Consider the following 16,093-nt stretch of genomic DNA (forward strand, 5'->3'; position numbering starts at 1 on the left):
AGGAGACAAGGGTAGCACCTATGTCTGGCGGTGGGGGGGGCAGCGTTGTGAGGACGTAAAGAGATAACGCAGTAAGGTTCTTAGCCTCAAGCAGGGCTCATGGCTCACTTCAGTCTTCTTATTTCTATTTTTGTCCATGTCTTTTCCTAAAGAATCTTTCTAGCTGTTGGCAATCAACTTTGTTGCGCAAAGGTTAATACCCGGCGAAAATCACTACTGAGCAAGGTCTAGTGATGGGAACGTCAAAACTGCAAGGATACGGATTTTGTCAGGGCTGCGGGAGTACATGGAGCCCGGCAATGGAGCGGGAGACGAGCCGCTCACAAGCCCAGCCTTGGCTGCAGTCCCAAGTGAAGGGGAGTCTCATACCAGCCAGACCGCCACACCCCAAGCCTCGCTACTAACACTGGGTGAGCGGAATGAGCTTTTGCCCTTGACTCCTTAACGCGCTCTGTAGTCCTCTCTCCCTGGGGCGACCTCCTCACCCTCGCCAAGAAGCGGAGCGAGGCAGGCGCGAACGTGTTCTGTCTCCAAGACTCCGAGGCGCAAACCGAAGAGCCCGCGGTTCCCGTCAAAGAAAACTGGGTCCAGATACCGGAGGATGGGACCTGCTTTTTTTCTCCTGTTCTCAACTGAGCCTTGAGGCAATTTACCCCCAACATTCCCGAGGCCTCCCCATTAAAGTCACTTTCCCGAGTTCTTGCAGATTTTATCGCCCTCCCGAACTCCACCCCTAATTGTTCAGGAGGCCACGGGAGACCAGGGGCAAGGTATCCTCCCCATCCCGTCTCCTGGCCACACCGGAAAGGCAAAGAACTTGGTTTTGCAGAAAAGCAGACGTAGGCAGCGAGGTGTTGTGCGTGGGTGGGGGAAGGGGTGAATGCACCCCAGCTCTCAGGACCGCAGAGCACATGCTTGCTCTCATTGCTGGATGCCTCCCAGAGCAATAGACTTTTTGGTTCTGAAGAAAACTTTATGTCTAGCAAGCCCCGGAGGAAGCTGAAGATTCCCCAGGAAAAGAGAAGGTCAACTGGAGTCACACTGATGTGCGTGCATGCCAAGCCACCCCTTCCCCCTCCCCCCCCAATGTGTCCCTCTCACCACCACCACCTCGCGTATGCAGTGACACACACACACACACACACACACACAAACACACACACCGGTTAGGTGTATCCCAAACTAAGGTCATAAGGGTTCCCCACTCTGTCGCTGAGGGCCAAACCCCGGGGCGTTCCTTCTCCCCTCGAGTGGTTGCTCCTTCAACCCTGTTCTGCCCTCTGGTTTCCGTCCCAATCCCCCTTGGACAGTTCTTTCTAGCCTCACTGACCCTCGCCCTGCGCACGGCACTGGGCGACTGGGGGAGCCCAGCGTGGCCACCGGTGCCTCAGCTTCTCTGGCTGACCTGCGTAGATGAGACTGAGGATGCTCAGATCCGCGGGTTATTCTCGCCGCCGAGCGCTCTGGTCCCAGAAGTTCTCTGCTCACCTCCCAGGGCCTGTGAAGCACAGTCTAGCCTCTAGTTGTCGCCTTTCTCTTTTCCTAGCCTCTCTAAACTAGCCATAGAGATCTTACTCGGGGCCGTAGGGTGGGGAGATCCCCTTGCACTCCCCTTACACACACACACTCACATACACTTCTCTCAACCTGCTACTCTCCTGGAGACCAAGCCAAAGGCTGCGCTGAAGGCTGGGAGACCTTGACTGTCCTGGGGCTGGGGTGTGGCAGGAGGGATACGCATATGAATAAAGTTTGCTCTCTGTGCCTAGAAAGCTGTGTGGAGCCCAAGAGGGGAGCCAGCGGGGCGTGAGGGGTACCAGAGAAAAGAGTTGGCTGGCCCTGAGGTCTCAGCGAGGACACTGCTGAGGGGTAGGGGAGACGAGGAAGGAAGCCAGAGGCTGTTGCCGAGAGACCGAGGTGATGAATCCTGCTGCCTTCGAGGCTTTGCCCAGGCCTGCATGGCCAAAATCCGAGGCTGGGGAGGTCTATCAGAGTCGGAGTGGGGGTGGGGGGAACACTCGACAGGGCATCTCAGCACCCGGCCCCAACCTCTGGTTCCTAGCCCCGGGCAGGAAACTTTCCTCTTTCCTCAGGGCAAGCAAGTCCCCAGAGAGGCCAGGCCAAGTCTGGGGGATGGGGGAGGGGAAGGTAGTGCCGTCTAAGCACCCGGGTCAGCGCCGGAGAATCCAAATCCAATGGAAGAGTGAGGGCAGAGGCCTTGGTGGCTCGGAGATTACCCCCGACGCATACTGATTTCCCCAGTTTCTGCAATTCCAGGTCCTATTCTCATCCCTTATTCAGTTTAGGCTTTGGGTTCCGGCCCTCTCGGGGTCCCCGGCATCCCCAGAGTCCCAGAGTATCCGCCGGACTAGGGACGCCCTGGGCTGGATTCACCAGGGGCCGGGTTCCTCCAGCTCCGCCCAGGGGCACATCGAGCCCTGTGTCCCCAGTTCCCGAGGGGCAGCTCTGCCCGGCGGGCGGGCGGCGACGGCAGGAGTAGAACAGGCAGCCGCAGGCCGCGCGCGCAACTTTTATGAAACGCATTGCTGTCCCTCTGAAAGGTGTTATAACAGCAATTCAATTACAGTAAATGGCGCACAGCGTCCTCGCGGCTGGAAAGTCGGTAACTAACTGTGGCCGACCGGTATAAAGGAATGCTGCTAAAGGCACGCTACTTATTTCCCTCTCCTCTTTCTAATTCCCCCTCTTTCCGTCTTTTCTTCGCTCTATATTAATCGTAGCTGGACCACAGGTTAATTAACTCCAAAGAGCTTAGTCTATCTGGACAGAAACACACTGAGAAATTGGCACGAGATCCTAAAAACTGGACGTGGTGTCAAAAAGATCGCCTGAAGTCCCCCGCGTTTCCCTCCACGTCTACAGACCTTGCCTTCAAGGAGCAGAGGTTTAGTCCCAAGTGGCAAACCACCTGGGAGTGTGGTCACCTGGGCGTGCTTGGCGTAAAAATATTCATGCCTGGGCTTAGATCAAGGAACCATGGGCACCAGGAGATCGTGCCCACGAAATCCCACATGGCATGGTCTGCAGGAGCAGACCATGGAGACCCAAGGAGACGTCGGGTCTGTACCTAGTGTGTCGCCACTTAGAGGTCATTGGAGATAACCGACACACTCGCCATTTGTGTCCTGGCACGTGCATTTCAGGCTAAACTTTAAAGAGCCGTTCCATGAAATTAACAATATCAACAAAAGTGATATTAATTAATGATATCAACAAAAAAGCTGCCTGCTTTCCAGAGTGGTGCTGAATCATTACAATACTCCATATGTTAAAATCTAGAGGGAGGGCTGGAGGAGGGGGAGAACCCCTCACAAGTCAGCCTGGCAATCATTTAAATAAAGGTAAAATTAACATGTGTTCCTTTGAAGTTAGAGTATAAACGGCTTAAAAGCGGATTTTATTTAGTGGATGTCGTATCAAAACGGGAAGAAAGGAGTTGCCTCGCCTGGAGTTTTTAGTTTCATAATTTTTTAAAAAAACATCATTTTAGAAAAGGCCAAGATGGCAATGAGGGAATTCGAGTGCTTTCTCGCCGCCCCGAGAGGCCGGCCTCTCCCAGCAGCCACGGGAGGTTTCCAACGTTGGAAACGCTCAGTTTTCTGCGCCAGTGGTAACACAGCCGGAACATGTCTCTGGTCGCTCCACTTTTCCCCTCTCCAGCACTCGGCTAGGCCCGGGAATGTTTGCATGTCTCACCCCTGGAGAGGGCAGAGCGCGCGGCTTAGGGGTTGGAATGGGGCCCCGGCCGTGGGCGCCCAGCCTCCAGCGCCGCGGAGCTCTCCACCTGAGCCCCGCGCCTTCCCTGCCCTGGGCAGCGCCCCCCACAGCCACCCTGTCCGGAGGGATCCAGCAGCTGCGAAGAGGGGTGCACTCAGGGTCTCCTGACTCGAGGCCGGACAGGCAGAGGCGCGCGGGGCCCAGCCCAGCCCTAGACATACCGAGCTCTGGCCCATGGGCTGCCAGAGGCGCTTGGGCTGTTTTTGGCTTAGTTTGCTTTAAAACCTAGAGGCGCGGGTTCCTTTCAAGCTCCCTGAAGCCTCTGACCTCCACTTTGCCATTCTCCCCTGTGCCCTCACTTTTTTTTTTTTTTCCAAGGCGAGAATAAGATGGCGAGAGGAAGGTTACTCGTGTCCTCAGCTCCCAGGACTGGAGATGGTAGAACATGAGGACCGGGAGGTCACCCGCAGCCTGTCACTTGGAGTTGTCGCCCTCTTCCCCCCCGCTGGAGTTCCTGGTTAATAGGTTGCAGAAGGGGCATTCCTCGCGGGTCCCAGGCGGGATCCGAGTTGCATGAGTTTCACCTCCCCTTCAGTCCCGAGAAAACCCCTCTGTTGTGGGCAAAGCAGGAGGCCCTCGAGACCGCATCTTCATGGTGTTTTTTTATGGAGCCTCCTGCCAGCTCTGCATTCTGCAGGGAAGGTTACCCCAACAACTCCCACGTCCCACCGGAGGAGCCTCGAACCCTCTCCAGTCTGGTGCAGGGGTTATCGCGGGCACTCGGCGCGCGCACGGTGCCGTTGGTCTCCGCCGAACCCTCACTCCGCTGTGCCTCCTCCCCGCTGGGGCCTGCGCGCGGCTCCGGCTCGGAGGCGGCACAGTTTCCATTCGGCCAAGGATCCCCTCCTGCCTCCCCTGCTTTCTGCCCGTTATCCCGCCGGCCCTTTTTCACTCTAAGCGATTTTCCTGGAAGCCAGGACAGGCCCCACTGTATTCACTGCGCAAAACCCCGCTTTTAAGGCCCAGCTGGGGGCCTTGGTCCCTCGTAGAAGACAGAGAAAGAGCGAGATTGAGAGCCCAGTGGGTGGCCCTCTTGCAAAGAGAAGGCTCCCCTTCGTTTGCATCTCTGCTCAAGTTTTTAAAAGTTATACTTAGGACCTGCTGTCTATTCCTTTACTGTGGGTCTGGAAAATATATATATTGGAGAAGCTGATCTGAGGGTAGCGGCCGCCCTGTAGACATGCGGCCGCTCCCTCCTTAAACCTCCAGGGCGGGACGTTCTGCCCTGGCAACTTGAGTGTCTGCGAAGGCTCTAAATGTGAGATTTGAGGGGCAGTCTACTTTTCCCCACCTTCCTTCTGTAATCACTAAATCCAGGGCACCAGAAGCCAAGTTCTCCCCCTCGGCCTGGCATAGGAGAGAAAGCTTCCGCAGCTGAGGCCTGTCCCACCGGCCCAGCGGCCACCCGGGTCCTGCCGCCGCTCCCCAACTCCAAGGCGCTGGCAGCGGCTGCTCCAATTGACAGAAACTAGAGGAATCAAGGATTTGAACTTGTAAAACCAGTTAGAGCAACTCTTACAGTTTTCCCTGTCTGCCCACCTGTTAAAGAACACACATTCTTAAGTGGTTTGACTCCATAATTCAGGGATGAGGAGACATTCTTTATTCCGGTCTCTTCCTCCACTGTGGGATCACTGCTCTTAATACAAGCACTTCAGAGAAGTTCTCAGGAATCTAATTTCTGCTCATCCTGGTCTCAGACTTAATGAAACCCAACTATAATTTAGATTATTTCCCAAAAGTACATTGTCGTTTGTCTAACATAGCTAGGTAAAAATTAAAATTGGCAAGTTGATGATTAATTAGTCCTTGTTTTTTTCTTCTCTTCCTAAAGTCTGCCAAACTAATAGAAATTGATTTTAGATGACTCCAATTTTAGCATAATTGGCATTATTTATGCTTGTTCGCAAAGTCTTCTACAGCCCTGTCAAACCAGCTTCTTTGCATCTACTCAGCCTGGTCCCATTTCAGAGTTCCTTAGAACTGTTCTCATAGAACCCACCCTCCCCAGTTCTTTTATTTTTCTCCCCCTGCCCGCCATGGATCAATTACAGAGACAATTGATTTTCCTGTGTCCTGTTTGAACCAGAAAGTGCTGACATCCTGAGGGGTGGACGAAATATGAGTGAGCACGAAATCCCACAAAATATGAAGTAGCCAGGCCATTCTCCAGGTTTAACGATTAAAGTTGTGTGTGCATATACATATGTATGTGTAAGTATATACTTTTGTTTATCCACCTGAACTTGCCTAAGATTGACAGTGGTAAGAAATTTTAATGTAACGTAGGAACACAAGCTGAATGAGAAATCATCTTAATACTCTGGATAAATGAAGAGGAGACCCCAGACCTAAACGTCTAGGAGTAAATCACTAATCATGAAATCCAAAACTCTGCTGAGCTAGAGTCCTACGCTTGCCAGAAAATAATCATTTTTCTCTTTTATTGGAAATAAGATCCTAAATTCCTTTGACTGAAGGGAAGTTACGAGACAAGACGCAATTTTCTCTTTCTTTTCTGACAACTCTGTCATCCAAAGGATCACAGCCATGTCAGGGTGTCTGTCTTGGAAAGAAAAAAAAAAAAAAAAGGAGAGAGAGAGTGAGCTAGTGAGCGAAACGCTGCAGCCCGTGGCCATCTTTGCATCAAAATTTTCCAGACCTCTATTTTTGATTGTGATCCCACTGATCTGAGTTTGAAATGCAAGCACAGTGAAGCCCCTAAGCCTTCAATCGTGTGAAATTTTCAAAAGATCTCTAGAAGCAATCTCAGGCTGCCTGACCCCTGACAGGCGCCGATCTCTTTATTCCTCTCTCTGCCAGCACTTCATTTGTTGGAATATCTTTCAGATTTGCACCTCCAGATGACAAACCTGAGTGTTTATTATGTGTACATGAATCGGAAATCTTCAAGCCCGCACAAAAGCACCATCTTAAACATAATATTTAATTTCCCAGCCTAAGTGCCTGCTTCTTTATTTGCTTTTCAATAGCTTAAATATTTTTTCCAGGTCTCCCCATATGTCACTTTGATATTTAGATGATTCTCTCTTTTAATCATCATTTCCCCCTTGAAAAAATCCCCTGTTGCCTGCCTCTGCAGGGTTCACACTGCAACGTCACTGCGCGGCGGGCAGCAAGGCCGCCGAGCTGGACGCAGAGCCGATCCGAGCGCGGGGGTTCCTCTCCAGGCAGGGTGGGGGCCCGTGGAGTTACAGAGAAACGCTTGCTTTTTAGCCGGCGGCCAGGGCTGGGTCGGGACCGGTGACTACCCTCCCATCTCATTCCACCTCTCCTCCTTCAAGCCCTTTTTAATTCCTTCTATTATTTAAAAAAAAAAAAAAAAAAAACCCTCAGGTGGCTTGGAAAGGTGCCGCTTTAGCTGCTGGAAGTCGGCCCCCGAGCTGACGTCTCTGAGCTTGGACACCGCGTTTAGACATCTTACTCAAATCAGCCGGGCACCCCTGCCTGACCCGGCATCCCCTCCCACCAGCCTTTCCGTGGGCCCCTAAATCCTGGGGACTTGAGGGCACTAGAGGCAAAGGGAATGTGGGGGAGGGCTTCTTGGGAGAGGACTGCTTTATTAAAATGCCCTCTGTCAAATAATTCCGCGGAAAAGATTTGGGGGTGGGGACTTTGCCCACCCCTCCCCCAGTCTCAGCGCCAGACTGAGCTTTAGATCCCAGCCAGTCGCCCAGGTGGACTGAGCTGGGACAGAGACGCACACCACCCTGCATGAGCGGGAGGTGAATCGCCACCCACAAGCCCAGTCCCAGGTCGGGGAGGTGGTGGGCTGAAGCCTGAACGACCCTCCCTCTGTGTTTGGATGGGCCGTGTTGCTATGATTAACTTATTAAACCCCCTCGTAATTATTTTAATTTGACTCGAAAAAATACTTTGGGCGGCGTTGCGATGTGTTTGTTTTTATCCATCCCCCCCATAAAACCTGTGTTAAAACAAATGTTACTTTTCTCTCTCTGTACATAGACCCTCCCTTTTTGAAATAGACCGCAGGGACTGCCATTAGATCGAATGGCAAGTCTTTATGGAAAGTGTTTTGCATAATTACATACCAAAGCCAGAACAGTCACCTCCACATTTTATGGGTCACAAACCATCAACAATTGCCACATTATTGTCCACGAAACCTTAGTCCCTTCATTGATGGAGGGACTCCACTGCTAATCTAGAACGGGAAAGGATGGAAATTTCTTCTAATAAGAACCTGAGATTATGTCCCCACTGACAACGTGTTTACATATAGTTATAAAGTTCAGAGGACCGACGGGGAGAGGAGAGGAAATCGGACTAGGCCTGATTAAAAGCGGGCGCATCGGTCTAATATAGATAGTGCATCAAAAGGAGTGGCTGAATGCCTCTCCTCTTTTCAGATCCGACCCTTTCCTACCTTTGTCATGCAGTAATTAAGATATTCTTATTTAGACTGACAGCTTCTCTAGTAACTGAATAATATTAGCTCTTTTGATGTCAAACTTTTGACAGTTATCACACCAGCACTGGGCAATTTAGCACAAATGCCCTCCTTTAAAAAAAAAAAAAAAAAAAAAAAAAGATAGAAAACCTCCATCGACTTTGAAGAAATCTAATAAGTGTGATCCTTATCACCAAATGATCTAAATCGCCGCCGACTGGCCGCCCAGTTATAAATTACAATTGGTGTTACATAATGAAGCCGAATTTGGGTTTTAGCTCATTGAAGCAGTATTGGTGGGAACTGGGGCGGGGACCCCCAAATTCCTGCGTCCCCATTCCCGACCCCCAGAGCCTCTGTCCACTGTGGAAGGAAAACTTCACAAAATCTGTGGGGTCAGGGCAGGGATAGGGGATCCAGCCGAGGTACGGGCAGGTGCAGGCGCAGACCTCAGCGCCCTCGTCCCAGCTCCGGAGAGCCGGGCAGGACTAGGCACCTACTCCCGGGATGACACTTCGCCGTGGCTTTCGGAGCTTGGTCGCCAAATTTGGGATTTGCCAGATGGCAGGATTATCTTCGCGTCTGTTATATTATGTGTGTGTGTGTCGGGGTGGGGGAAAGGATGGAGAGCGAAGGCAGGGAAGTCCAGAGACTGCTCTGGTTCCTTTAAAATACACGCACGTTCCCTCTTTGCCCACTCGGGCTATCGCCGCCTGGCCCCTTACTGATGGCCTTGGCATCTCCCAGCCGCCCCGCGGCAGGCAGCAGGCAGAGACCCCGCCACCCCTGCCCGCATCTCCAGACCCGGGCCCCGTTACCCAGATGCGAGGAGCTAGGGGAGGGGGATGAGAGGGCTTCCCTCTGAGGAGAAATAGAGGGGCAGGAGAGTTGGAAGTGAAGGGGGCAGAGAGGGAAAGTTGAGAGGGCTGAGACTGTGATGGTGACACCTGGAAGGCATTGTCCTTGCGAGCGACACCTGTCAATCTCCGCTCAGGGGTCCCGGGGCCGGGGGCGGGGAGGCCACGGGTCTCCGCGGTGATGTCATCGCAGAGTCCCTTCCCGGCGGAGGGCGGGGAGGACTGAGGGCAGAGGGGGGACCGGAGCCAGGCGGACTGGGAGAAGGGTAGGGGAGGAAAAGAGAGAAAATAAACAGTAATTGCTCTCACTCGCCGCGTCCTCTGCTCTGGATTTACATGGAAATCAATAATCCAACTTTACTGTTATTTTTAATCTTGAATGACCCGTCTTGCCTTTTCATTGGGGGAGGAGGAACAGCTTTACAACGTCCTATCCCACACAATCCTCCATCCCTGGGAGAACCCCGTTATTCCAAAAGCCTTGAGGTGACTGACCCTCCTTCCAGACCCAGCTCCCTCTTTCCTGGCGGCCGTTCCAAGCCGGAGGCTTCAGGCTTAAGGAGGAAACATTCGGGGATGAGTTGTGAAAGTCCTGTGATATTGCAGGGGGTGAGGGGAGAGTTAATTAACGCGGGGCTAGCTCAGCGAGTGGGAGAGGGGGAATCGGCGTGGGTGGGCGGGCCGGGTCGAACATCGGGGTGCGCTCAGTGCTGGGGGCTGGTGATCTGGAGGCCCAGCTTGGAGGCCTTGGCTGGGGGGGGCGGGGCGGAGGGAGTGACCTGCCGTGGCCTCCGCGGGGGCTGCTGGCGTGCCCCAAGGACTCTCCTGTTGGTCCCCGGGAAATTCTGATCTCCCACCTACTAAGCTCCCACCCCACCCCACCGAGCGCTACTGGACTCTCCCTCTTCCTATTCTTTTCGGCCTGAGCTAATTAGCAGCCTGCCAGCAGCCTGATTTATGGAAACGCTCGGGCGGGCGGAGACGCGCTGCTCGCCGCGTCCGGCTGCCTCGGGGCGGAGTGGAGGAGGAGTCTCCACCTGCCCCCTCCGACGAGTTTCCCTCCGCCCGGCCGGAAACTGGAAGTTGCCGTCCCCGCTTTCCACCCTCCACCCCGGCGGGTCCGGACGCGCCCTGCGCCCCTCATGCCCCAGCCTGGGACACTGGGAACCCTGGCGCCAGCGGGGCGGGTGGGGGGTGGTGGCCGCGCAGCCGACGGCGGAGTCCCAGCCGCCGGGTTCCAGCCAGTCTGACCCGGAGGGCGGGCTGGGAGCGGGAAGTGCGGGAGCCCTGTGCGCCCCGGTGGGGCGCCTCCTTCCCCGCGTCGCGGTCTGTAGAGAAGGGAAATCGACCTGAAGGGGGAGAAGACGCTGCACGAGGTCGGCAGCAGGCCCCGAGGCCGCGAGGTGGCGTCGCAGGCCACGGTGGGCCGAGTGGAGCCACCAGCCCAACTTGCCCCCACGTCGCTAGTGACTGTCCCCGGGGAGGGTGTGGTCCTCTTCACTCTCTCTCCCCATCACTTTCTCCTGGGTCTCATCCTCAGAGTCCTCTGAGTCACAGCCTCCAGCCTAGAGTCAGAATTTCGAGCAGGGCTAAGGCAGGGGCAACAGAACGTCTCTAAGAGCCAACCGGCCTGGCACTTGCCCCCAAACTCGGGCGCTGTCTCCTCACTTTCCTTGGGTTGCGCTCGGTGGTCCCAGGACAGAGGAAAAGAGAGTTACTCCCTCTCTTCTCAGTTGACCCAAGAAGTGAGGATGGAGAGGGAAAGGGGTGGAGGGCTCAGGGGATAAAGTGCATAGGACCTGTTGCTGGTGCTCCAGCAGAGCGGCGCCTCTCCCGGGAGGATATCGAATGCCGACTTCTCCAAGAAACAACGTCGGAGAGGGGCAAAGGAAAAGGGGGGAAACCTCTGTGCCCTTCTCGCCTGGGAGAAGTGTTGGAGGAAAGAGACCCTAGCCGACCCAGAGGGCAAGAAGCTCCGGGCATGCTCCTTCAGACTTGGGGTGGGATAGGGACCTGGGGGTGAAGTCACTGGGAAGGGGACTGTCCCCTCAAGCCTTGGTTTGACTAAAGTTGCAGTTGTGGGGAACTTAAGCTCTCCAAGAAAACGTGTCAAGTTTATTTTAAAACACCCCACCAGTTCACCTTCCTTAGAAGCCATATCTGAACCTCTTGCCTGGGGCAGGTGGAGAACTAAGACCGTTCTCCCCATCACAAGACCTCCGGATGCCTGTCCCGGTCCCTTTCTTTTCCGGGTTCCCTTGTAGATAAGGCCATTTGATGTCCCTGAGAACCCGAAGCACCTCCCTCCCCTCCCCTCCCCACCCCACCCCCAGGATCCCTGGGCCCCTGGGAAATTTAGTTTCCTGCTCTTCTTCCCCACCTTCCTCCCTGCCTCTGCCGCCATTTTCGAAGGGTTAGTTAAGGCAGGCCGGGGGTCGGGGGTCAGGCAGGCCCCGGTCTTTCTCCGCTCGGCTGGAGGAAGTTGGCACCCTCAGCTGGGTGAGGCATATATCATGGCATTTACCGTGGGTGGCGGCCCCTCTGAATTTCCAGCTGTTCTGAGGGCTAGGGTCGCCTGCCCAAGACACACTGCCGTGGCCCAAATCTGCCCAAGTCCAAGCGGAAATGGAGACCCACACCTGCCAAAATGTCACCTTCAGGCAGCACAAGTCCCAGGACTGCTCAGTCACCCAAGGGCCAAGCTCCAATCTCAGAGCCTTGCGGGGCCGCCGCTCCCAGGGCAATCGCAAGCAGATTTCAGGGTCTGCAGCCCGCACAGCAAATGCTGGCGGTTAGGCGCCCAAGTAATATTCTTCATTCGTCTTTTTCAAAGTTGATTTATAGCAATCGACAGGTTAAAGCCTCATCTGACTTCATTACTTTTAAAAGCTGTCTATTTCACAACTGTCACTTTTCATCGCTTAACTCAAATAAATACTTGAAGAAATGAATTGGAAGAGACTTTTAGATCATGTTTGTAATCCTTGGTCGTCACGTTAACATTCCTCGTGACCTGACCCTCTGAGTTTCTGCAGACTCCTAATGCCGAAATTTCCTGCGTTTATACCAGAAAACTTCAAGGAAGGTGAGGTGGCCAAAAGTATGGACTAAAAGAAGAAGTGCAGCTGGTGACAAGTCAGCGACCGGGTGCAGCCTCAGGAAAGCTTCCCGGTGGCGGCCAGGGCCCAGGCCGGGCACCCAAAGCCTCTGCGTAAGGGGGCAGCTCTCGGGGCAGGGCGCTCCAGTGGATCGAACTGTTGAAAAGAGGGCCCAGCCTAAACGGCTGCGCGTGTCGCCCGGGTCCCAGAGATCCGGGCGCAGAGCTACGTAGGAGGAAGTTCATGCAGGATGGAAATGCTATTCATCGTTACTATTTATTAGTATTATTATTTCTAGCATTGTTTCCAAACTGGTCGTGATGGGCCCAACAACCGCAAGTTGAGAGTGGCAGGGTGAAAGGCATTCCCTCCCGGTCGTCTTTGACTTAGAGCTTGTGAGATACCCACGGAAGGCAATTGTGAAAACGAAATCGCATGTGTGGAAGTAGTTCAATAAATGGAAATAGTTTCTTCTTCAATTTCGCTGCCATTTGCCCAATGCTGGGTCTTCTAGGGCTGGTGTTAATCTCTCTCTCTCTCTCTTCCTCTCTCTCACCCACCCACCCACAAGGAACCAGCTCTCAGAAGTAGGTTGAAGAAAGAAAGAAAAGAAAGAAAAACGGGGGGGGGGGAGGGCGGGGACGAAAGGGAAAAATGTAAAGAACGAGAAGGAAAGGAAAGGAAAGGAAAAAGAAAAACCTATCAAACTGTAAACTACCTAGTTTGGGGACAAACCAATAACGAATGCATTAGATTTTCTTTCCTTTATTTTATCTTAAAAAAAAAAAAAAAAAAAAAGGAGAAAAAGAAAAAAGAAGCGAAGTCTCCCGAGCCCGGGGAGAAGGAGCTGGGCGACTCCCTCGGTGTGTTTGGGTTCGGCCTTCCACGACTGGACCGAGGCTGACCCCGCGTGCGGTCCCCGGGCCTTGCGGGCCCCGCACCCTCGCACCGGCCCCGCCCGGGTCCCATCGCGAATACGGACGTCACAGATTCCCCGGAGCCAAGGTGCCCGGAATGTGCCCCGGCCTGGGTCCCGCCGCGTTCCCTGCCGCCGCCAGCTTCCCCGTCGTGGCCTCGGGCCTTCGCCCACCCCGAGAACTGGTCGGCCTAGCGGGTCTGAGGGCTCCCCGACTTTTGACGCCGAGGCGAAAGGAAGCCGGCGTGAACGATGCTCGGTGGCCGCCGCCTCACTGCGGGAACGCGGCCGCGGCGCTCGGCGCCGGACAGCCCGGCGCGCTGCCGTACCCTGGAGCGCCACCTCGCTGCGGAAACTGGAATTACGCGGCCATGCCGCCCAGCCTCCTGCCTAACTTGACCGTCACCAGAGTTTTTCCTTCATCTAAACCTTAAGAGAAGCCGAAACGCGCAGGCCTTCTTCCCACCAATTAAAACCCGTGATCTGTGACCGACATATCCCGTGATGTCTGCACTGGGATAAAGGGCAAATAACAGGAGAAAGAGGAACAAATATATAGGTACAATATCTCCAAGTCTAAATTGTGATGCTGCTTTCATAGGAAAGATAAAATAAATGAGCGATGTCCTCTCGGAGGCCACGGGTTGCCACGGGTTCGGGCCGCCGTGTGTTTCGGGCCACTCAGATGTGGCCAATGCAGAAATCTCCCATGAGGCGGGTGCTTATGAAGTCATCCCTTCCCAATTACGAGTTCCACCGAAATCCACTCATTCTGATCAGACGGACATCAGAGGGGCTGCGCCATGCCAGTCGCCAGCCTACTGGGACTTGTTCCCTGCAGCCCTTGGCTCTGCTGACAAAATAACCACAAAATGCAGCCCCTAACTTGTACACCTGTGGGCCAGTGAAAACAGGAACGGCAAGAGTTACAAATCACACAGCATTTCTCTCTAAGGTGCAAGTTTGACCCTATTTTATCCAGTTGGTAACTTAAGAGTTTTGCCCTACTCTTAAGCCCACAAGACTAAAAATATACAGAAAATTTAACTCATATGTGAATTTGTTCAATTTGTTTTCAAAGTGCACTGCCCCAGAGATAGGGTTATAAGTAAAATATTTTCACACACAAAAAAGATTTTTCCTGTTAAAAATAGACTGTATACCTTATGTTGATAAGATTTGTGTGTTTTCTTTGTTTTCAGGCAGGTACAGAAACTTTTTCTAATTTAGTTTTGACTGCAAGTTTGTTTTTGTTTAAAGGAACTCGGTGGATCCCACATGGAATGATGGCTGAACTGGGAACTATGGGGTGGGGGGAGAGTGTGCACGTGGTGGTGTGTAAGCCCCTGCATTTCCCTGCCTGAGCAAACCCAACATAGAGACCCTTTCTCTGAAACTCTGCCCTCCCTGAGTTGGCAGGGTGAGTTCCCAAAGGGCCAGCAGGCAAAGGAGGGAGTACTCCTCACTGAAGATTAGGAGGCTCTCAGAGAGCCCTTGCTCAGAAATTATAGGGCTGCACCAGGAAAATAGCCAGGTTGGCTTGCTGGGTGGTTTGTCCCTTCTCCATCAGGCTAGGAAACATTCCTGAGATACCGTACAGGAAAGAGGCCCCAATTTCTTAGCAGGATTTGAATAAGGATTCCTCACCCCAGACAGCTGAGAAGGGGTGGCCCAGCCCCTGGGAGTCCTGGGGCTTTCTCGCCCAAAGGGATGCTATGCTGGGAGAGAAGGGAGTTGCTGAGACATCCTGGGAACTAAGAGGCAATTCCTGAGAGGTTCCAGGGGTCCACTGAGGGACAGCCATGGGGACCAGGGACAAAACCAGAGAAAAGGAAAGCAGAGAAAATAATATGCTTGAATCGATGTGCCTCTAGTTTTGAGCAGTCTAAATTGGAAAGGTTTTTCTTCTCTCTCTCTCTTTCTCCCTCTCTCCTTCTCTTCCCTCCCTTCATTTCTCTCTCCTCCACCCCCTCCGCTTCTCACATTAAGATTTTCTGGGGTTTGTTTTCTCCACCGAATAATGCCTGGAGATGAAAAATGATTTTTATTGCTATTACACTTCCTACCACAAGATGCAGTGCAAGGCGACAGAGTTTGTATTACAACTATGTCACAATGTTTCACTGATGCAAAACATGTAGCCAGAGGGTGTTGCTAATGACTCCTGGATTAGAGCGAGATTGAGACTGGGAGAAGGAGAAAGAGAGAGAGAGAGAGAGAACAAGAGAGAGAGAGAGGAAAGGAGAAGAGAGAGGAATTTCATTAGAAGAAGGGGGGGGGGTCACCGTATAATCAAGTCTAATAATCTAATCAGAATATTTTCAGATTTCAAGGTTCTTTCCACGCTTGAGAGTATGAGCTAGAGAGAGAGCAATATCCTTTTAAACACCACAGAGGTTGCCTTTTTTTTTTTTTTTGCATGTTAATAACTATTAATTATGTTTACAGTCAGTTAAGTGAAGAACTCTCCTTTTGGAAAGAATCTAACTTCGGAAAACGCTTAATATCAGATTAAAGGCATTTCCAGGAGCCGCCCCGCTTGGAGGGAGGTGGGGACCCGGTAATCACCCCGGGGTGTGCGGAGCGCCACGCGGCCTGCAGACGGTCACCGCCCCCGCCCGCGGTCGTGCACACACTTGCACACCTGCCTGGGAACGCCTGCTGGGGCTCAGGGTACGCGCCGGGGCAGCCCAGGCCCAGCCTGGGCCCGGGGATCGGCCTCCGCTCGGTCTTGGCGAAAAGGTCCCTCCGGGCTCCGAACTCCCCGGCGCCCTCCCGCGGGACCAGCTCTATTTAGGGAAGCGGGAGGTTTCGCGGTTCCTACCGTGGCCCGGGCCGGTCCCACCGCCCTGCAGTCCGCTTCTGCCCCCCGGGGCACAGCGAGAAGGGCATCCCCCTCAGGGCCGGGGCCCTTTGAACCCGGGAGCCCTGGGCTCCCGGCCCGCCGCGCGGAGCTCGCTCGGGGCCCGGCTGCGAAGCGGAGTGTGGGTGG

General features: G+C 53.6%; 1 long non-coding RNA gene across 1 annotated transcript in view; it reads right to left on the bottom strand.

Annotated features, from left to right (window-relative positions):
• LOC137760485 (uncharacterized) overlaps positions 1-16,084 on the bottom strand; it is a 39,840-nt gene extending 23,756 nt beyond the window's left edge. Inside the window, exon 1 of the long non-coding RNA XR_011073362.1 lies at positions 15,926-16,084. This is a non-coding gene — a long non-coding RNA (uncharacterized lncRNA). The remainder of the gene's footprint in view (positions 1-15,925) is intronic.
• Between the last annotated feature and the right edge of the window lie 9 nt (positions 16,085-16,093).

This window comes from Eschrichtius robustus, chromosome 1 (assembly GCF_028021215.1).
Source record: "Eschrichtius robustus isolate mEscRob2 chromosome 1, mEscRob2.pri, whole genome shotgun sequence".
NCBI lineage: Eukaryota > Metazoa > Chordata > Mammalia > Artiodactyla > Eschrichtiidae > Eschrichtius > Eschrichtius robustus.